Source organism: Pelodiscus sinensis, chromosome 4 (genome assembly GCF_049634645.1).
Source record: "Pelodiscus sinensis isolate JC-2024 chromosome 4, ASM4963464v1, whole genome shotgun sequence".
NCBI lineage: Eukaryota > Metazoa > Chordata > Testudines > Trionychidae > Pelodiscus > Pelodiscus sinensis.
In genome coordinates this window covers 71544815-71568290 of record NC_134714.1, presented here as the reverse complement: position 1 = coordinate 71568290, position 23476 = coordinate 71544815, and the positions used below count along the sequence as shown (strand labels likewise).

The window sequence follows — 23476 nt, the reverse complement described above, 5'->3', positions numbered from 1 at the left end:
AAACTTGTCCACAACCATGATAAGTGGACCTCTGGCTAACTAAAACGATGCTGGACCACAGATGTTGCTGGGTCAGAGTATGCCGGCTAGAGATGTTCATCATGGTCAAGTCCCCTTTTAACCTTCTCTTGGCTAAACTAAACAGATTGCGCTTCTTTAGTCTCTCACTAAAACACAGACCTCGAGTTATTTTCATAGCTTTTTTCTTAGCCTTTTCCAATTTGTCAACATCCTTTTTAAAGTGCAGACATCAGAAGTGGACAAAATATTCCAGTAATGATCTCACCAATGCCATTTACAGATGCAGTACCTCTGTACTCCAGCTCCTACTACATAGTCCTCTGCTTACACAGCCCAGGATTCACTAAAGATCCAGTTCTGTATGGACGTTTGCTACTGACTTCCATGAGAACAGGACTGGGCCATACATTTCCAAAGCTCTGTTCCAGAACCTACTAGGTTCAGAATAAAACTAGGAGGGATTCCCTAGGAGCAGCTTCTTCTTTGGTTGTTCTAAAGGGCTGAGCCCCTAACAGCTTTCATGGGAGTTAGAGAAGACACTGAAGTCAGTAGGAGCTATTGGGTGCTCAGTATGTTAAAAAAGCAGCGCATTAATTCAGGTGCCTGTGGCCTCCTGGGCATCTCAGATCCTGAAATCCTCATTCTGGCTATGTTCTTCTTGACCTTAATGAGAATGCTGTCATATTAAGGGTGGAGTACAACTCACATCATCCTCAGATCAGCTGGAGAGCGTGTGCTCCTTTAGGGAACCAGAGACTCGGGGTTCTGAATGCATGACATCATGCTCCAGCAACATGAAGTTGCAGTATGATTAGTGTGTCCTGCAGGACATTCAAATAGGTGGGCATCCCATGGATAATGGGAGAGCACTTTTTCATCCAAAAGGTCAGCAGTGTGCAGGGCATGTGGCCACATATCATGATAGCAGGTGGATGTGAAAACGAATATAGGACCAGACCATCTCCTCTACTTCTGTTTGAGCAAAGCACAAAAGCCTGAAGGCTGCAGAGTAGGGTGCAAGAAAGGGAAGAGTAGTGCTATCCTTCCCCTGAAATGCGATAGAAGCTCTCCTGTTACGATCATGGGCGGTGGGGAATGTAGGCAAGGAAAGGCATTGTCTTCCCAAAATTGCCTACACTGTCCAGCCACCCGGTTGGTGTTGGGACTGTGCGGTGAGGCAGCCTAGCTTCCCAGCAGTTGGGGCTGCGCTGCACGGCAACCCTGGCCCATAGCTGGGGTTGGGCAGGGCTTGCGGGGGGAGGTTGTGGCTTTGGGCAGAAGGGCGCAGGGCTTCAGCTGCCTTTCCCAGCTGAGTCTTCTCCCACAGCCCACAATTAGGATCAGTGCTCCAAAATACTATCAGGGCCAATAAGAAGGGGGTCGCGGCAGGAAGGCCATTTCGCTTGCTCAATGGGGGCCTCAAATGTAAACACTTGATAATTTTTTGGCATGTGATAATTTGTTGCAGCAGGGAAAGAACTATCACTGTTTAACAATGGGACAAGAGTGTTTGAATGGGCTCGCCATGGTTAATATCAGCTGTGACATTGCATGCAAACTAGATTTTCCCCTCAATAGTTAGTGCACTTGCACAGAAAAAGGCTAGAAAAGCATTTGTTAAAATATTCAAATGGTCTCTCATTCTTTTTCAGTGCCTTATTTTCTTTTCACATGGTGTCATTTTTTATTTTTACTATGGCGTTGGGCCTTAAAAGCTGAAAGTGGCCTGAGCCTCTCTGGACCCCGGAGAGGGCCTGGATACAATATTTTGGGGGCTGGTTGACTCCCCAGATTGCCACTTGGAAATCCAAGGAAAAGTAAATGTTGCTTGAAGTGGCGTTAGCTGTTTCTGATTCTGGATGCCCCCTACTTTGGCTGCTTGTTAGACACTAGCTGCCAAGAGGAGACGAAAAGCTGGTACTTTTGTTTGCTCTGAAATAAAAATATCTTTTAGGCAAAAAACTCTCACCTCCACTTGTGTTTTCCAGTGAACACTGGGTGTGCCTGTCCCTCCAGGCTGCCTGTCATAGTGCAACTATGAGAGAGAAACAACCCCCTCCCTCAATAAAACTCCTGCCAAAGCTATTTGACAATCCAGTCCAATGCCATTCTGCTAATGTGAAGCCTGAGGCCCAGCTTTTAACGGACAGTTGCTCTGACTGGAATAAAACCCCAAAGGAAACAATAATATGACTTGGCCTACAGTTAAAAGTTTTGCTGGCATAGCTGCCTCAGGAGTGTAAAAAAAAAATCAACCTCGGGCTCTAACCAACATAGCCCTAAAGTAGCTACAGTTATACCAGCAAAATGGCCCAGCATTTATTTCATAAAGTGAACTAATATTGGTTAGATCAGCAAAAGCACGCTTGCAGCATAAGCTAGGTCTCTGCTGGGAGGATTTGCTAGCAACCCCTTTCTAGTGTAGACAAGGCTTTCTGCCCAAGCAACCCAGCAACAAGAATGGCTGTAAAGCAGACTTCCATTCTAATCAGCATACAAATAGGGTTGCCAGGTGTCTGGTTTTGAACCGGACAGTCCGGTATTTGAGGTTTCTGTCCAGAAAACAAATAGTAGTCTTGCCTCCTGCTTAACAGAGGCCATGGAATTCCAAATAGCAATTACTGCAAAGTCATAACTTCTGACTGAGTTACAGCATTTCTTTTAGAAAGGTATCCAGTCTTGATTCAAAGATTTCAAGTGATGGAGAATCCACAACACCTATAGATAAATTGATCCAATGACGAATTACCTCCACTTTTTAAAAAAGCGTGCTTTATTTCCAGACTGCTTTTGTCTAACTTCCGTATCCAACTCTGGCTTTTATTACGCTTTTCCTAAATTCAAGAGCCTTCTACAACAAAAAAACCTCTTCCTCAAATAGGTACAAGTTGATCCTCTCTAGTCTGACACCCTGGGGACCTGACTGGTGCCAAACCGCAGGAGTTCAATATTGTCTAACAGCATGACCAACACTTCCACTGCTTACTGGGCTCTTAGAAGACACTGAGGGGTAAATTAGAACTAAATGGGTAAATTAGACATTATGGGGTAAATAACACAAAGCACTGAGAGCCAGAGCTGGTGGTTGTAAACAGACTTTATGAGACCATAGGAAACTTGTCCACAACCATGATAAGTGGACCTCTGGCTAACTAAAACGATGCTGGACCACAGATGTTGCTGGGTCAGAGTATGCCGGCTAGAGATGTTCATCATGGTCAAGTCCCCTTTTAACCTTCTCTTGGCTAAACTAAACAGATTGCGCTTCTTTAGTCTCTCACTAAAACACAGACCTCGAGTTATTTTCATAGCTTTTTTCTTAGCCTTTTCCAATTTGTCAACATCCTTTTTAAAGTGCAGACATCAGAAGTGGACAAAATATTCCAGTAATGATCTCACCAATGCCATTTACAGATGCAGTACCTCTGTACTCCAGCTCCTACTACATAGTCCTCTGCTTACACAGCCCAGGATTCACTAAAGATCCAGTTCTGTATGGACGTTTGCTACTGACTTCCATGAGAACAGGACTGGGCCATACATTTCCAAAGCTCTGTTCCAGAACCTACTAGGTTCAGAATAAAACTAGGAGGGATTCCCTAGGAGCAGCTTCTTCTTTGGTTGTTCTAAAGGGCTGAGCCCCTAACAGCTTTCATGGGAGTTAGAGAAGACACTGAAGTCAGTAGGAGCTATTGGGTGCTCAGTATGTTAAAAAAGCAGCGCATTAATTCAGGTGCCTGTGGCCTCCTGGGCATCTCAGATCCTGAAATCCTCATTCTGGCTATGTTCTTCTTGACCTTAATGAGAATGCTGTCATATTAAGGGTGGAGTACAACTCACATCATCCTCAGATCAGCTGGAGAGCGTGTGCTCCTTTAGGGAACCAGAGACTCGGGGTTCTGAATGCATGACATCATGCTCCAGCAACATGAAGTTGCAGTATGATTAGTGTGTCCTGCAGGACATTCAAATAGGTGGGCATCCCATGGATAATGGGAGAGCACTTTTTCATCCAAAAGGTCAGCAGTGTGCAGGGCATGTGGCCACATATCATGATAGCAGGTGGATGTGAAAACGAATATAGGACCAGACCATCTCCTCTACTTCTGTTTGAGCAAAGCACAAAAGCCTGAAGGCTGCAGAGTAGGGTGCAAGAAAGGGAAGAGTAGTGCTATCCTTCCCCTGAAATGCGATAGAAGCTCTCCTGTTACGATCATGGGCGGTGGGGAATGTAGGCAAGGAAAGGCATTGTCTTCCCAAAATTGCCTACACTGTCCAGCCACCCGGTTGGTGTTGGGACTGTGCGGTGAGGCAGCCTAGCTTCCCAGCAGTTGGGGCTGCGCTGCACGGCAACCCTGGCCCATAGCTGGGGTTGGGCAGGGCTTGCGGGGGGAGGTTGTGGCTTTGGGCAGAAGGGCGCAGGGCTTCAGCTGCCTTTCCCAGCTGAGTCTTCTCCCACAGCCCACAATTAGGATCAGTGCTCCAAAATACTATCAGGGCCAATAAGAAGGGGGTCGCGGCAGGAAGGCCATTTCGCTTGCTCAATGGGGGCCTCAAATGTAAACACTTGATAATTTTTTGGCATGTGATAATTTGTTGCAGCAGGGAAAGAACTATCACTGTTTAACAATGGGACAAGAGTGTTTGAATGGGCTCGCCATGGTTAATATCAGCTGTGACATTGCATGCAAACTAGATTTTCCCCTCAATAGTTAGTGCACTTGCACAGAAAAAGGCTAGAAAAGCATTTGTTAAAATATTCAAATGGTCTCTCATTCTTTTTCAGTGCCTTATTTTCTTTTCACATGGTGTCATTTTTTATTTTTACTATGGCGTTGGGCCTTAAAAGCTGAAAGTGGCCTGAGCCTCTCTGGACCCCGGAGAGGGCCTGGATACAATATTTTGGGGGCTGGTTGACTCCCCAGATTGCCACTTGGAAATCCAAGGAAAAGTAAATGTTGCTTGAAGTGGCGTTAGCTGTTTCTGATTCTGGATGCCCCCTACTTTGGCTGCTTGTTAGACACTAGCTGCCAAGAGGAGACGAAAAGCTGGTACTTTTGTTTGCTCTGAAATAAAAATATCTTTTAGGCAAAAAACTCTCACCTCCACTTGTGTTTTCCAGTGAACACTGGGTGTGCCTGTCCCTCCAGGCTGCCTGTCATAGTGCAACTATGAGAGAGAAACAACCCCCTCCCTCAATAAAACTCCTGCCAAAGCTATTTGACAATCCAGTCCAATGCCATTCTGCTAATGTGAAGCCTGAGGCCCAGCTTTTAACGGACAGTTGCTCTGACTGGAATAAAACCCCAAAGGAAACAATAATATGACTTGGCCTACAGTTAAAAGTTTTGCTGGCATAGCTGCCTCAGGAGTGTAAAAAAAAAATCAACCTCGGGCTCTAACCAACATAGCCCTAAAGTAGCTACAGTTATACCAGCAAAATGGCCCAGCATTTATTTCATAAAGTGAACTAATATTGGTTAGATCAGCAAAAGCACGCTTGCAGCATAAGCTAGGTCTCTGCTGGGAGGATTTGCTAGCAACCCCTTTCTAGTGTAGACAAGGCTTTCTGCCCAAGCAACCCAGCAACAAGAATGGCTGTAAAGCAGACTTCCATTCTAATCAGCATACAAATAGGGTTGCCAGGTGTCTGGTTTTGAACCGGACAGTCCGGTATTTGAGGTTTCTGTCCAGAAAACAAATTGAGAAAATACCAGACACATAAAATGTCCGGTATTTTCTAATTAGGGAAGTTTTATTATTATTAGGAGTATCTGTACAGAGTTGCGTACTGCCCGGCTAGTAGGCATGCTCACACTGCATAAGCGTGTCTACCAGCCAGGCAGTACGCAACCACACAAGCGGGGGCAGGGCCTGGGTGGGATGGAATTCCCGGGGCTGGTCTCGTTCATGCTTCGCCGGGACTGTGTGCAAGACAGGCAGCACCCCAGGATCTGCGTGCGCCCGGGTCAATCCCGCTCCCTGACAGCTGATTCCCCCGGCCAGCCCTGCTCCCACTGACCCCCTCCCCGCCAGCCCTGCTTCCCGGCGGCCGGTCCTCCTCTTCCCCACCCCCCCGATCTCCCCTGGCCAGCCCCGCTCCCCCTGAATCCCTCCCAGCCAGTTCCCCCCTCCAATCTCCACCGCCAGCCCTGCTACCCCTGCCCCCCCTGGATCTCCCCCGGCCAGCCCCGCTTCCCCCTCCTCACAGCCAGCCCCACTCCCCTCCTGGCCAGTCCCCCCCTCTCCATCTGAGATCAAATGTGTCTGGTATTTTTTTTGAAACTACCTGGTAACCCTACATACAAAAAGAGCATGTGCAGTTTCTGGTGCCATTTCAATCAAAGCTGCAAATGTTCTCTGCGCCACTAAGCACTAGTAGATCAAAAACTAAATCCAAACAAAAATGTGTTCCACTTCTAGGTATCTTCGGGCCCAATGACTGTAAGCTCCCAATAAGTGAGGCCCACAGCCCTGCCAACACCTGAAAGATGTTAGACCAGCACCAAAATACCAGCTCACTGAGAAGAATAAACAAAAAACAGCAACAAACTAGATTGTTACTAACCCTTGCACAGACTTCTCACACTTCAAAACCTCTTTACCACCCTAAAATGTGCCAGTCTTAGGCAGATGCTCCCCAAACACTGCAGTAGTAATTACTAAGGGTGAGTGAAAATGGGAGGCACAATCCACAGATGAAACCTAGAGAGGAGTGACTGTACAATCCACGTACCAGGAGAGATTGAAGTATAAAGTACCTCACAGCCTCAATGTTTGAAATGCAAGGGAGTGGATGAGGGACTGTAAGCAAGATATTTTTTCTGGGTAGCAGCAATCACAAAAGGCTTGCGATCAAAAAGACATGAAGAAGATTATACGTAGGCCTAGAAGAAAGCAGAGATGGCTTTGCACTGCGTAGCAACCTGCCACTGCATCACTGATTACACATAGACACAACAGGGATCAGACTTCAAATACAGCAAGTCTGCTTCTTTCCTGTTCTGCTTTTCGTGTTATTTACCCCAGCTGGAGAGTAGACCACCACATGGGTGTAAAACACAACCAAAGCAGGAGGGCCTCTGACATGCACTTTGCACTGGTGTAAATGACTCCACTTGGTGAATGCAGGGCAATGACAATTCAGGACCAGAGTGTAGCAGGTCTTGGTGGCTCAGATGTACCTCTGAGATACCTTAGTGCTCCCACTCTTTATTACGAGTTTTATCTCAAAGTCCTGTTGAGCTTGAATTTGCTTGGTCATTATGGGTATGTCTACACTACAATGTTAGTTCGAACTAACGGACGTTAGTTTGAACTAACTTTCATAGCCGCTACACTAGCGCTCCGCTAGTTCAAATTTGAATCAAACTAGCGGAGCGCTTAGTTTGAACTAGGAAAACCTCATTTTACAAGGATTAACCCTAGTTCGAACTTACTAGTTCGAATTAAGGGGTGTGTAGCCCCTTAATTCGAACTAGTGGGAAGCTAGCCCTCCCCAGGTTTCCCTGGTGGCCACTCTGGCCAACACCAGGGAAACTCTATGCCCCCCTCCCGGCCCCGGACCCCTTAAAGGGGCACGGGCTGGCTACGGTGCCCGTGCCAGGTGCAAGCCTGCCAGCACCCAGCCAGCAGACCCTGCACCTGGCACGGCACAGAGCCACCCACCCGATGTCCCCCAGCCCACCCCCTCTTCCCGGGACCAGGCTGGCGGCTCCCGGGAGCTTGCCCTGGACCGCAAGAGGCGGGCACCTTCCTGGGCTAGCGTGGACATCGTGGACCTCATCCACGATCTCCGCACTAGGCACAGGAAAGTGGCCGTCTAGGGCAGGAGAGCTGCCAGCCTGGCCACCCAGGAGCAGGTGTGCATGAAAATCAAGGGGGTCTACTGAGACCCCCGACCCTGAGCCCTGAGCTTACAATGGCCGTCCTGGGTCAGACCAAAGGTCCATCTAGCCCAGTAGCCTGTCTGCCGACAGCGGCCAACCCTAGGAACCCTGGAGGGGATGGACCGAAGACAGTGACCAAGCCATTTGTCTCGTGCCATCCCTCTCCAGCCTTCCACAAACTTTGGGCAGGGACACCACTCCTACCCTCTGGCTAATAGGACTCCATGGACCCAACCTCCATGACTTGATCTCACTTCCCTTTCAACTCTGTTCTAGTTGTAGCCTTCACAGCCTCCTGCAGCAAGGAGTTCCACAGGTTAACTATTTGCTTTGTCAACAACAACAACTTTCTCTTACTAGTTTCAAGCCTGCTACCCAGTCCTTTCCTTTGGTGTCCTCTAGTCCTTCTTTATGGGAACTCATGAAGAACTTTTCAGAATGCACCCTCTCCACCCAACCCCTGCTTTTAGAGACTCTATCCTGTCCCCGCTCCATCTCCTCTTTTCTAAGCTGAACAATCCCAGTTTCTGTAGCCTCTCTTCATCTGGGACCTGTTCCCAACCCCTGATCATGTTAGTTGCCCTCCCCTCTCCCAGCCTTTCTCTTCCCCTCTCCCACCTCCTTTTCCCAGTCTCCCCCAGTTTTGTTCAATAAAGACAGAGTCAATGTTGGAAGAAACGTTATCTTTATTTTGTACATCAATAAGAAGGGGGGCTAGGGAAGGGTAAGTGGAAGGAGGTGAGGGAGGAATGGGGTACGAGCCCCCGATGGGGAGGACTGGGCTGGCTCTGCGGGCTTCTGGGGGTGGAAGCTCTCCTGCAGCTCCCCGATTGCCCCCTCTCCCCAGATGGCAGCCTGCGGCAAGTGCAGCCGGTCTAATGGCCGAGTGCTGTGATGTGCCCAGTGTGGGCACTCCGGGCAATCCAAGCCAGGACTGCTTTGCAAGCGGGGCACCCCTTAGAACTGTCTGTCCGGGGTGGGGGTCGGGACCCTTTAAGCGCAGCCCTCGGCTAGCCTGAGACAGCATCTCCACGCTCTAAGACCTCCTCTGATGCCCTGCCGGCACTGCTTCCGGCCATCCTTAAGCCCTGTTCAGGGTCCACTCTGTGTGGACATGCTAGTTTGAATTAGCAAAATGCTAATTCGAACTAGTTTTTAGTTCTAGACGCGTTAGTTCGAATTAGTTAATTCGAACTAAGCTAATTCGAACTAAGTTAGTTCGAATTAACGTTGTAGTGTAGACGTACCCTATGAGACTGAGCATGAGTGTGTGTTAATGAATGTGCTAGTGTCTACACACACACACACACGTGTATGTTTGAGAAGGAGCAACACTAATTAAAAAGTCCTTAATGAGCAGAATCTCTCCCTATTGATATTTCCAGTTTTGTAAGATCTACACAAGGAACATTTTGCTGGAATAGAAAGTAGACACATCTTATACCAGCTATACATATTGGCTGGCATAGCTCAGTCCAGCCCCATTCCCTGGCTAAGTAAAATAAGCTATCGCAGCAAAAGTGCAACTATGTCACAAATCACACCTAATCACACCTCTGACTAACATAGCTATGCTGGCAAAAGTTTGTAGTGTAAACTTGTCCCAAGTCAGAAAGAGTTAAGAGCCAATGGCTCTTGTTTTTGAGAACATCTGATCCGCTTTCAGAGGAAAGCCCTCAGTTGGAAAGGATTGTCTTACAACCAGCCTTCAGAGGGATTGTCTGTTACCTGAAAGAGATCAAACAGTCAGGCTCTGTTCTCAGGCTGGGCTGCCATGTGGAAAATACTGTCATCTCCACGCAACAAGGGTCCCAGCTTGTTTCTATAGCAGGAATGGGGTGGGGAGAATACACAAAGTAGGAGGGGCGAGGGATTAACCAAAAAGTATTTGCACATTAAAAAACTAAAGGAAAATATCTGTGTGAAATAAAAAACTGCATATGGTCTGGGCAAAGCCAGCTCTCTGTGTGCCACTCCAGCCCAATGGTGGCTGCACCATTGAGTTGAGAATGGAATTCTGAGCAGGGGTGCAAGTATTAAGAGAAGGAGGGTACCACGCAGGGAATGTTAGTGTAACTATTTACAGTAACGGCTTGCTTTTTAATAAGGATGATATGGTGGCTTTTAAAACACAGGCTCCACTGGGAGCACCGGAGGGGATCCATGGAAAATTTTTAGCAGAGGGAGGCATGTAATTGGGAGTACATGATAAAGTGAGAGGGTGTGATGCTGTCTTACTGCCTTCGTGCCCTAAGCCCTCTTTTAATTGCCTCTTGCCCTAGGCAGCACCCTTTTCTAATGCACAGATCTTTTCACCTCCTTAAACCTGAAATTATAGATGGATGAACTAGAGCTATTTCATGAAAATAACTTTCCCCAAAACCTGAAATGTTTTCTTTGAATTCAGATTTGGCCCTAAACTTCACTGCAGTTCAAATAGTTTTACACAGCTGTTTTTTCCCTAGGAAACTGGCTGGCTCAGTTGGCAAGAACTGGTGAAGGGTTTATGGTACCTCTGCTAATACCTTTCCTGGGTGTAAACCGAAGGCCTGCAGTGCTGTCAACCTAGCTCTTCTCACCAGGATTTCAACTCTTTCAAAAATGTGTAAACATCCGATTTACAAAAAACCCTCCGGAAAATAATTACTTTTTTTTTTTTTTAAACCAGAGCATTTCATCAAGGAGTGATGCTGCTCCCCCACTTTGATAAAAGAGTTCTCCATGCTGGGGGAGGATAAGATAAGTCAGCTCAGCTTGCCTCAATTTAATGAGCTCCTTTAGGCCTTATCATTCACCAGGGGCTTTCCCCCCATTGTGAACTTTTCAGCCTTACCAAAGAGGGTTGGAGCTTTCTTTTTTTTTTTTAATCAGACTCTGTTTGATCAGCGCTTTCTCTTCACAATCCCCCACATCACGCTGGACCTAGTACCACTGGTGCATGTCGGTGTGCCCTAGCAACAGAGAGATTAAGGGAACTACCCGCTCCAGACAGTGTGCTGGCTTGGACTTACTAATTAGCTGCAGAGAAAGAAATGGGTGAGAACAAACTTTTGCAGGGGCAGAGATAGCACCAGGAATGGGGGATGTTGTTCAGCTGGAAGCAGATTCCCCTCCCCCAAAACCTGGGCTTCTGACTCAGACCAAGTCCTTTTTTAAAAGTCTTTGCATAGAAGTGAAGTCAGGGCTGGTGAGAAAGGTTGACACCCCTGGAGACTGCTATAGGACTGGGGCAATGAAAGTATCCCTGCATCATTCTGCCAAATGCCTTGACTCTGCCCTACAGAGAGCAGCTCTAGGATAGAGAGAGTGTTCAAGCTCCCTGGCCCACTCAAGCTGAGGCCTCTCTGCTGAGACGTGTAGTCTCCATCTTGAAATCTCTACACAGTCAATTACTGGCCTGCCCACTGTAGGGAACACTAGCGGGATGAACTCTGCAAGCTCCGCTCGCACCAGAGAGGTGTCACCCACTTTCAGTCATCTTGCCCTGGACACCTAATTCTTTTCTGAAATTTTGAAGATGTTCTGCTATGTCCCCCTTGGTTGGTTTATTTTCTTGCTGCCTCTGCACTTCTTGGTTCTGTCTGGAAGTGGAAGTGAAAGTGCTTAAAGAGAAGCTTTTCTTGTGATATTTCTGGCCTGACCAGAAATTAAAAAAAACAGAAATGTTGAGACACAGCATGTTCTTGTGATTTCCAGCCCAGTTTTGCAAACTGAAGAGGTTTAGATAATTTCAGAAGCATCCAAATTACTGGTGCCTTTCCAATCTAAATTGCCACCCAAGGACTGAGTCCCAGAGGAAGTCACCATCTAGATGTCCCTATGTGCTAGATCATGGTGCTAACACTAGCTCAGAGAAAGGGCTGCTCATGTCTTTGCTGACCCAAGAGAGTCACAAGTTGGGCCTTGATTCCCTCGTCCTTCAGGGGGAAGTTATCTTCACCAGCCCTTTACTGAGCAGGCTGGAATATCGAAGAGAGGTAGGGGGAGAGTCAACTCCAGGCATAGGAGAGGAATAATGTCCTGCAGGGTGCTCTCTTTCTCTGTAGGGCTGTATCAACACTGCACCCGTAGCTCAAAATAAGCTATGCAATTTGAGCTATGTAAATTGCGTAGCTTATTTCGAATCAATTTCTAAATAGCTTATTTCAAAAATTGGCACTGTCTATACAGCACTTATTTCAAAATGAAGCGCTATTCCAAAACATCCCCTACTCTTCGTGGAACGAGGTTTACAGGGATGTCAGAATAGCGAGCCCATGATATTTCGAAATAACGGGTGCGCTCAAAAGATGTGGAATAGCTATTTCGGGATACCTCTAGTATCCCGAAATAGCCCCACAGTGTAGACGTAGCCTAGGAGAGTAAAAGCAGTGGCTTAGAAACCCGTACACCCCTAGAATTATAGAATACTAGAACTGGAAGGGACCTTGAGAGATCATCATGTCCAGTCCCATGCCCTCACGGCAGGCCAAGCACCATCTAGACCATCCCTGATAGATTCTATCCAACCTGCTCTTAAATATCTCCAGAGATTAAGATTCCACAACCTCCCTAGGCAATTTATTCCAGTGTTTAACCACCCTAACCGTTGGTTTTCCTAATGTCCAACCTAAACCTTCCTTGCTACAATTTAAGCCCATTGTTCTCCTTGGCCTCTGATGATAGGACAAGAAACACTTTTTCCTCCCTCCTCCTTGTAACACTCTTTTAGATACTTGAAAACTGCTATCCTGTCCTCTCTGTTTTTTCTGAACTAAATAAGCCCAATTCTTTCAGTCTTCCCTCACAGGTCATGTTTTCTAGATTTTTAATCATTTTTGTTGCTTTTCTCTGGACCGTCTCCAATTTCTCCACACCCCTGTATTGGTGCATCCTGAAATTCACCATTTAGCCCAAAATGTTGAGTGTGTCTACGCTGGGTAAAGAAGAAAGGTTATAGAGGGACTAACATGTGGGTGGCAAGGGGATTTCAGATTAGGGATTTACTCTATGCCCATTTCCAAATTCAGGACTTTTGCACATCACTATAAAGCACCAGGGCAGATCAAGGCAAGAACTAATGGATTGAGAGGGTATGACAATGCAGTGAAAGGAGGTTTCTACATATCACCACAGCTGTACATGGTAGGAGAAGGGAAGAAAACAGTCTGGTAGAACTCTGGAAGGAAGAGATTTTGGGGACCCTAGTGGAGGAAGATCAAGAGCTGAGAGGAAACATTTCTTTGCACTGGAATTCTTTTTTTGGTGGCGTCACAGCTATGCACCCAGAAAGCACATGGCTTTCAAGTGGATGCCTAAACTTGACTATCTCTCTGCCAGTTCTGGTGTGATCCCCCCCGTCAGGTGGATAAACTGTTATCGCCAGCCTGGCCCCGTTAAACACTCTTCATGCCTGTTTGGCTTCACAGCTCTTTTTTTCCTCTCGAGGTCCTAGTGTTCTATGATTCAGTCATGGCTCTCAGAGAGATGATGGTGTTCCTATGTCGGGGAGTGGAGTGGGCAGCGGGTACATCTGGGTACCTCATGCAGTCACCAGAAGCAGATGCACTACTAAGACCAGTCTTGCCTCATACCATCCAGATCTGTCAAAGGAATGGAAACAGAAATGGCACTGCTCTTTTTCTTTTTGGAGCTCACTCGGGCCTGGAGCTCGCCACATGTTTCACCTTACAGAGGCATTTACATCTGTGCAAGGAGATTGTAAAATGCTGCCCAGTCAGAACATCAGGATTTTACATACACTTCAGGGGGATTTGGAGCCAGAGATTTGGCTCAGGCCCTTAATTGGGGAATCACAGCTTGCACCTAGCATATCTGGGACAAGTGTCTCATAACTTGCTCCTTAATTGGCAGTAGGTTTCTGTATGTGCGTGTAGTCACAGCTAATGCTGGCACAGGAGCAAACACAAAAAGCAGACATTTAAAAGTCATCTAGCTTAAGGTAAAGGCTGAGCTGTCAATGTGCTTTGCAACTGCCACGCTGGGGTGTAAACAAACCCCACAATAATCTACTACACACTATGTGGTCATGTGGATTCTACTACACCACACTAAGAGCTTCCTAGTACACTTTGACCTACTCCCATTTCAAAGCAGGGTAGCTCAAAGTGAACTATGGGATTTTTACATGTTATAAATATTAAACTTGTAAATATTTGTAGACAGTTCTTAATTATTCCTCTCAACAAGCCCTGGTAGGCAGGGAAGTGTTATGATCTCCCTTTCACAGATAGAATACTGGGGCAGAGAGATCAGGTGTCTTGCTTAAAACCCAGAGGGCAACAGTGTCAGAGAACAGGGCTAGAATACAATACAGCCTGATTTGAAGTCTCTGTTTAAATCAGAGGTGGGGAACATTTTTGGGGTTGGCAGCCACTGACCCACAGAAAAATCAACTGGGGGCTGCATACCAGTGAGAAGCAAAAAGTAACAAAAACAACAACAACGACAACCAAGACCCAATCCTGAGGGGGGCACCCCAAGCATCAGAGGCCAGATCCAAGCAAGCCAGAGGCCACATCCAGCCCCGGGGCTGTAAGTTCCCCATCCTTGGTCTCAATGACTGGACTACATTAACGAATTAGGAACTATAAGATAGGGAATAATACATCACTGGTGTGAAAGGAAGCATTAGATTAATAGAATTTAGAGCCACAAGGGACCATTGGGCTCATCTAGTCTGTTCTGCTGGTGGCAAGCCACAGCATCTCACTTACCCACTCCTGTAATAGCTGGCTGGATTACTCAAGTCCTCAAGTTACTGAGGAGCCACCATTTACTCCGCTTCACACAAGCAACTGACCTGTGCCCCGTGCTGCAGAAAAACACACAAAAAATTCAGAGTTTCTGCCCATGTCTCAAGTGGGGAGGGGGAGTAATTATGGTGATTAGTCAGATCCTGAACACATGGGCAAAACCCACCAGAGCCAGACACCTGGGAAAGCATTCTCTGTAGTAACTCAGAGCCTTCCTCCCCACGTAGTATCCCAGCTCAGGCCACTGGCTGGAGGTATTAACTCAGAGCCAGCCTTAGTGACAATGGTGCCCTGGGTGAACTTGTATTTTGATGCCCCTTTCTTTCCCCCATCACCCTCTGGCTCCTGTGGGTTCCCTCCTATCACCTGCAGGCCATTACCTATACTTCTTATAGAAAGTCCACAGGAAAGTCTAGTCAATGTAGATGGGCATTTCCCATGTGAGTTAAGTGTTCCTTGATGAACCACTTAATTTGACTAGTCCCTTCAAGATGTGCTGGCTAACTTGGGTGTTACTCCAGTAGCAAACATTTGAAATACAGGTATAGAGCCAATACCTATAAGTTCAGATACAAAAATGATACATGCATACAAACAGCATAACCATATTCAGCAAATTACAACCTTTTTACCGGCATCTTACATGCCACGGTTTGTTGCAAATATACAACAGTGGTTGTAACAATGATCTACATGGTCTTTTTCTTAATCAGCTAATGACACAGGCCACATCTACACAGCAGAGCTAAAGTTGGAATAAGCTACGCAACTTCAGCTACGTCATTGCGTAGCTGAAGTTGAAATAGCTTAACTTGGCTTTTGGTTCTGCCTACACTGCAGGAAGTCGAAGGACGAACACTGCGCAGTTTTCTGCATTCTTCACTATGGCTGGGGAGTGCAGGGGACAGATTAACTTGGACCTGTCCCAGCCAGGGGACATGCACCCCTCTCCCAGCTGTACCCACTGTGGAGTTGCAGCAGCCATGGAGAGGCACTTCTCACCTGGCTCCAAGTTGCTACAGCGAGAGAAGGCTGGTGTAGTCCTCTCTCCCCCGGGGGGCAGCCTGCCTACTGAAGTCCTCATCCCCAGTCCAGAACAACAATTTAATTAAAGCATGTACATTTTCATTTTATTTTCCAAAAAGCAAAAATTGAGTTAAGGATCCCAGCAACCTAGGTAAATCTTCTAGTCTATTATAATTGTTAATAACATTTAAAATTACTTCTCAAACAAAATCCCACTGAAAAGAATGTCTTGAGACTCACCCTGAAAGTAAGGTTTTATTTTTAAAATATAATGTTTGGACCTCCCTGGTCTGCACCCTTGCCAAGGGAGTTTGCCAGACCTAGGGAGGTCAGAGCTCTCCTGAGGAGCTGCCAGGATCCCAGCCAGTCCCCGTCCTGGCTGCCAGCCCTGCTTCACTGCCAGCCCTCAGATGTTGCCAGACCAGAGAGTCCCAGACTAGAGAGTATTGAAAAAATGGCACCATCTCACTCAACACATCTGCACAGGGGTGAGCTGCAGAGTCTATTCTTCCTTGAACATCAATGATATTGTTTACTAAATTCTTTATCAGCTACACTAATAAACAGTATACAGCATAAAACCTCTAGAATTGGTGTGATTTTCTATTCAATCCTATCACAGTTTCGTGAGCAATTTCTGTAGAGTCCTATTAAGTGTCTGCAGCATTCCATTGATTTCATATCTCTGACTTTTTATGGGACTTTGCCCTAAGCATGTTAACAGAACCACTGTTCCAAGCAGAGCTGCACTTGAAGGATATTACTAATATGCTCTGGTGTTCTGTCTCGGGAGGGATACAATACTGCAGCATTGCAGGCCCCTGAAGGAAAAGGCTTTGCTTTCAGTTCCCTTGGTATTATATCATAAGCTACTCTAAACTTTCTCATCTCAAATGCTGGGCAGGGACAGGAAGCAAAAGTCCCGTAGAAAATTAGTCAAGAAAACAACTTAAAATATTTTGTGGTAACTTTTACAGTTTGGCCTTTCTTACTGTAGCTTGGAGAAACAGCATTTCTGGCAGCTTCCCAGCCCACATGATCATTACACCACAAATATGCCATTATCTTTATATGTGCATTGGGCAAGATAAGCCACTGCTAAGGGTTAAAAATCATTTCTATGGACCCCAGACTAAGATAATGCTCCCATCCTCTCAGAGGTGATTGTGGTGTTTACATAAGAGCTTATGTAAATAAGACAGCCAGTCCCTCCAGCACTTCAGAAAATGCAAGAGCTTCTCTGTTCTCTCTCACTCTTGTATTCAGCTTTTATATGGAAATGTATCAGCAGGGGCAGTGTTCCTTAGTCAGTGCTTTCTCTTTTCTCCCCTTTTCCTACTATTTACTCCAGGCCCTGCAAGTAAATATCTTCTAATCTTGCAGCCTCCATCCTGGAACTGGAGACGACATCAGTCCCAGAAGATCCCATCCCTTGACTAGCTGAGGCTGAGCATAATTGTCAGTGAAGCACCCCTCCCACCCTGGAGGCCACTGAAATGCTTCTTGAGGGAGTCCTCTAGTTTGGTACCTCCAAGCCAGGAAGACGCCCATGATTTCAGGCAGAATTACAGCATACGGAACACTTGGTTAAACACCATTTAGCTTCTATGTGGCATTTTCCAAATTTCTCCCCAGACACAGGAATATATGTGTGAATTAAGCAGGAATCACTAGCGAGGTAGATGGCTTTACTCTCAGACATGGCTGATAAGTGTTAATTGAAACTTCCTTAATGAACATGAGTTTAAGACCCAATGTGGAAAAATTCAGCCCAGAGGAGTTTTATTTAAGAATGTTAACTGAATAAGGAGCATTGTTGCACTGCAAGAACAGTAACGTTAGCTGCTACTGCTACAATATAGAGACACGACTGAATCCCTTTACATGCACCCTAGCCAACAAGTGAAAGGAGTGGCTTCTGGGATGGAATACTGCAACTGCAATGCTGCGAAAGAGCCACACTTTCAAACAGTGAGGACAGGCAGTGACTTATCAGACTGAAATTGTAGAAGGAGTTTAGAGGGGCATCATATAATTATCTCTATTGGAATTTGGACAACACAATGGGGTTGGCCTACTACTCTTGCAAAAAAAAAAAAAAAAGTGCCAGCAAATCTAAATGATCAGAAGGGCTCAGGGTCTAGGTTTTATATGCAATATGTAATACTAGACAATTTACCTGGCATTCCTCAGGTCCTTCAGGGCAGAGGTTATGAGGGATGCAGGAATCAGGGCAGTGTCTTGGGGATGTGACAGTCTCAGGATTGGGGGGTGAGGTATGCAAGAGTCAGAGCAGGGAGTGGGCGATGAAGGTCAGGGGGTAAGAGTGCAGGAGTCACAGGGGGTTAGGATGTGAAGGGGTCTCAGGGGAGGTGGTGAGGAGCTATGGGCAGGAGTGGAGATGGCTGGCAACAGAAGCGATGCTGGCTGGCTGCTGACTGCTCCTCAGGGCCAGGCTGGGGCAGCAGAGGTTACGCTGCCTGGGCAGCACTACTCCCTGGCGCTGGGTCACTTGCTGCCCCCTTGTGGTCATTCAGGAGTATAACGGTCCCTGCTGTTACAGCCCTCCCTTTCCATTTGATGAGAAACAATCCCATTCCATGCACATCCCATTGCCCAGGCACAACCAAACCCTGACCTTGCTTTAGGTTATGATAAGAGGAAGCTGCATACCCATTTGGTAGTCCTAGCTCTTACCATTCAGGAGGAGTTCTTGAATAAACAAACTTACAGATGGTCATGCAGAGAAACAGATAGACAGATGTACGAACTCTCTCAAATATATAGTAGATAAACATCACAAAATTCACGCTATTTCCTCCATGAAGAACAAGCTGACTCTTGCTTCCATCTTCTCCTATTTCCTCACAACCCACAGGCAAAATGGAATTATTTGGTTTCAAAACGCAGAACGTTCCTTTGCAGCCTTTAACAGACAGGTACAGTTTATGGTTTCTGCTGTGTATTTACACAGAGGCCCGTTTCTAGCTAGCAGCCTTGGTAGTGACTGTGCGTATATGTGCCCTTGCCTGCTCTACTCATCAGCCCACAGAGGCAGAGGAGTGCAGTGTCTCTAAACTAACATTACATCATCTGGAATACTGGAAGTCTGCTGCCTGGTTCTTCACGTGGGGGATGTGAGTCTGCAGCCAAGCTCCATGGGCATTACTTTTCTTTCCTCTTCATCTCATGTTACTTTTCTCATTCAACATTTGCTTCCAAGAAGTGACTAATGGAGATGGATGAGGGATGGATCACCCTGGAGCTGCTCTGTGGAGGCAACTGTCCACAGGGGGAAAACATGGATTGTTTATAAGCAATTCTCATAGCTCCAGAGATCCCAAAGCAATGCATTAGACACCGGAAGTGCAGTGACTATACAGAACTATCATGCACTCAACAACAGAATATATCCAGCTTCGATACCAAAACCTCTGCTGCAGCAGCCACTGGTTTGACATCTCTGCACAGTGCTAAGTACACACATAGAACACTTCACTGCAGCGTCAGCACTGGATGCAAGATCAAATCTCAGCATGAAACTCAGACCCGTGAACTTCCAACCCAAAGTGTCTGTGACCTTCTGGTTGAACCACCACAGCGCATCATGGGAGACAAAGTCCACTCAAGAGGCTAGCCAACAGAATAGCTCAAGCAGACACAGATTAATGCTGAATTGACCTGCAATTAAATGTCTAGATTCTGTTCAGCAAACTGAAATATTTCAATCTGAGTCAGTACAGCCAGAAATAAAATATTTCACGTGGATTTTACCCACAAAAATATTTAAAAAAAAACCTTCAGCAAAATAAAACTTTTCCTGTGGAACATTCCTTGTTTGCAGAAACTACATTTTCCATAATTCCCAATCAGCTCTAGTCTCTAGTTATGTACCGGAAAACCAGTCTCCACGTCACTCCCCAGTGCTGGGTTGAGTCAGCAGGGCTCAGAGTAAACAGTGGTATAAACCTTGTTTTTGCCACTAAGCTCAGCAGCTGTGTCTGAATACATGCCTGCTTCACCTTTCATTGCCACAAGTTTTACACCAGTATAAATCCATTGACTTGGAAGGGAGGGTTACTCCTGATTTACATGAGTGTGAAAGGCGAATCTGGTCTAAGGAGCAGCTCCACTGAATCGATTTATGCCTTTTTCCTCCCACACTATAGAGTAAAACTGCACATTTACGACTGAGCTGCTTTTGATTAAATGCTTGCTCATTTTCTATCACAAAGTGTTTGTCTTTTGGAAGTTCTTAATATCTCTGTCTGCCAAGCCACAATATTGTGTCACGCTGTTTGCTGGTGTTGCTTGCCTAGCATATTAAGAGCTCAGAGCACTAAAGAATTGAGTTGTAATGCTGTTAGGTGGCAAAAATGTCAGTTTTCTGACCTGAATTTAGACTGCCATCTGAAATGCAAAAGAATCTGTGCAAAGTATGTAGGTGCCGAAAACACCCAACCTGGAGAAGGATGAGTCACTGCAGGATATTAGATTCTCAGTGTGCACCAACCATGCTCTTTCCAGTTTGATATATCCACCTGTTCCAAGAGGCCTATGGCATAATGGCCACAACTCCTTCTTTGTTCTTAACAGAGTCTATGTCTAATCAGTTCACTGCAGGCTGGGATATCAATTTACTCTGCACTAAATGTGTGTGTGTGTGTGTGTGTACCCTGTTGCCATGCATTAAGTGCTCTCTGCTCTACTCCCATTTCAAAGGTAGGGTTGCCAGATGGTTTAACCAAAAAATACCGAACACCCCCCCCTCCCCCCAAAAAAAAAACACTGGGGAAAAAAATTCTGTTGAGGGGAAAAAAAAGGAGGGGGGGAAAGTTGTTGAGGGGAAAAAAGGACAGAGTTATTAAGCAAAATAAATAAATAAATAATAAAACAGCATGGCCCCTTTCAGAGTGCCTGCAGAGTCAGAATAGGGATAGGAACAGGGGAGAGGTAGAACACTAAGACCCAGAGAAGGCATTGCTTCCCCTTGGTCTTTAGGCTTTTTGGCGGTGGCCATTTTGTTTTTTTGATGAAGCCAGAACGCAGCTTCCCTGCGGAACCAGGTAAGCAGGAGGTCCGGGGGCAGGGGGATGGGGGTGTCGGGAGTCTGGGCGGGGGCTAGGCCCAGTTGCCGAGTGGTAGGATTGCTAGGTGTCCGGTAGTTTTGCCTCATGGCCGTGAAAAAAAAATCTGAAAATATTGGACATTTCAGGTGTCCGGTATTTTCTGAATTTTTTACTGGACAGGAGGCGAAACTACTGGACTGTCAGGGTCAATACTGGACACCTGGCAACCCTATTCAAAGGGGCTAGATTAAAGCACATTGCAGAGCTTTTAGTGTTCAGCAACAGGGTCTTCACAGACACCAGTACCTGGCAGGCTGCTGGGAAGTAGATTTACATCCCAACCTGTCATAAACTAAGTGTTTGTGTACATAGGCCCTGTGTCTTTAGAGAAGGGATGGCCTAAGGGTTTCTGCTACCTTGGGCCAAAAAATACTCTGTATTTGTATCTGAATGACATCAACACATTCTTACCTTTGCATCCTTGAGACTCTGTTCTTGTTCCCCAATACCCCTTCTATATCTTTCTTTATTCCTTGTTTTCTCTTCCAGCTCCAAATTTTTGTCTTCTCTTTTCTCTACTTCATTTTCAGTTTTTTAGCCTCCTTTCTTTCCATTGACTCTTCTCTTCGTTTTACTCCATTCTCCTCCCTCCCAGTCCATTGTGATCTGTTTTCCTCCCTGTTTCCCAATGCCTTTCTGTACCCCATTTCATTTTCTGGGCGCTCTACTGTGTTTGCAACCTCTTTCTCATTCTGCTCTCCATTCTCTGTTCACTTACCTTTTTTTCTAGTGCCTCAGTTTCATCCTTTGATAGCACCTCTTTATTCTCCATTGGGTGCAGGGAGATCATAACATGAGCCACTTCTGGAACTGAGATCCTCGAAGGCCCAGGCATCTCATGCTCAAATGAGCCTCAGTCACTTTCTCTGGTGGAATGTTCACCTGATCTGATGCAGAACAGTATCAGCTTGCGTGTGAAGTGAAGAGATGATCAGAAGCAGAGGAGGTGGGTCCTATGTGCTCTGAGATCAGGATGGAATGTTCTGTTTGAACTGATAGTGCAGCCAGTGGCAATCGGAGCCCTGGCAGTAATGGAACTTCAGACTAAGAGATTTTGACACCTCCTGCAATGTGGAGCCCAAAGAGACTGTCCAGTCAGTCTGTGTCTAAAGCTCTCACTGCTATAGGATACTGCATACATACAGCTACAATAAAAGAATGGGAAGGTTAAAAAGTCAAGCTTTTATATTTAGAATATACTGCCCTAATATATTGCTGGTGAGATTCAGCCCCCATACGTGCATGTGTTATGATACAGTCTTGCTCAACAGCATGTAGAATTTTAAATTAATGGAGATTGCCTATCTCCTAGAACTGGAAGGGACCTGAAAGGTCATCATGTCCAGTCCCCTGCCTTCACAGCAGGATCAAGTACCATCCCTGACAAATTTTTGCCCCAAGTGGCCTCTGCAAGGATTGAACTCACAACCCTGGGTTTAGCAGGCCAATGCTCAAATCACTGAGCTATTCCTCCCCCACCCTCCTGTGTTCCAGCTCAGCACATTAAAAACAAGAGAACAGCATTTCTGTCCTTGAAACCTTCTGCCTCATTTACTGTCCATCCTCTGCACTGAACAAGGGAGGTGTCTTTTAGAACAAATAATATGTGGCCACATAATTACAGTCAGAATACATAGTCACAATGGAGCTGGATTGCACAAATAGTTAAAAGCACTACAGTACATCATTAGTCAAACATCTCCATGACTGAGTAGAGCAGGCCAAATCCTGCTCCTTGTGAAGTCATATAAGAGAGTCCTATTGGCTTCAGTGGGAGCAGGATTGGACCTACACTGAGGCCAGTACATTGTGGCTAGCTGTTAGTGGAAGTGGTACCCTTAAATGACTTAGCCTTTTCCTGCTCCTAGCACTTACACTTATTGGTCAAGTAAAGATGTTAGCTCGTGCAAGATAAACAGTACAGATGACAAATATGTAGCTGTTCTTATTGTTATTACTCATCATGGAACAAAATACACAGGAAGAATTGGTTCCTACCCTACAGATCCTGCAAGATAAACAGTACAGACAACAAATATGACCAGAGGAAGATGAATAGATAATAGGTACTTCTAAGCAACGTGGGGCTGTAAAATAAATAAACAAACAAGAATAGGGTTTTACAAACATATCTGCAGTGCCAGGGGAATCCTTCGATCAGATATTAGACATTTAGATTTAGTGCCATATTAAACTCAAATTATATTTAAGTATTTTTTTAAATCATTAATATAGAAACTGGAAAGAAGCTCCCATCTGGTGATGAACTAAAGGTAGGCCACTTTTAAACTGAAACTCTACTTGACCGCATCAGTTTGTTTCTGTTCTGCGTGTATTTCAATGGAATCTTCCTCAATACCAGCTTTACAAGCAATTTTTTCCCCCATCATCAGCAAACTTCTGACCCACCTTCTAACCCTTCTCAAAGTCTGTGGGTTACCTCCTACTACATAAAGAATCATACAAATAATGACAAAGACCTACTTGACTCACCTAGTCTCTTGTTCGGGGAGAGGGTGCAGGATTGTCAATATAATGCATTAAGGAGCAAAACACCTTGCTAGTTTTAAAACGCCATGAGCACTCAATCATTTCGCTTGAGAAACTTAATTATTCCCCAGTCTAACAATAATCAGTGAGGTTGTTTTCTGTTATT

At 45.8% G+C, this 23476-nt stretch overlaps 1 long non-coding RNA gene across 2 annotated transcripts in view; it reads right to left on the bottom strand.

Annotated features, from left to right (window-relative positions):
• The window catches only part of LOC142829150 (uncharacterized), a 243039-nt gene that overhangs the window by 214386 nt on the left and 5177 nt on the right, over positions 1–23476 (bottom strand). Inside the window, exon 3 of one of the 2 annotated variants that reach the window (XR_012903484.1) lies at positions 14627–21965. The exons of the other annotated variant lie outside the window; for it this stretch is intronic. This is a non-coding gene — a long non-coding RNA (uncharacterized LOC142829150). The remainder of the gene's footprint in view (positions 1–14626; positions 21966–23476) is intronic. 2 annotated transcript variants of the gene reach the window in all.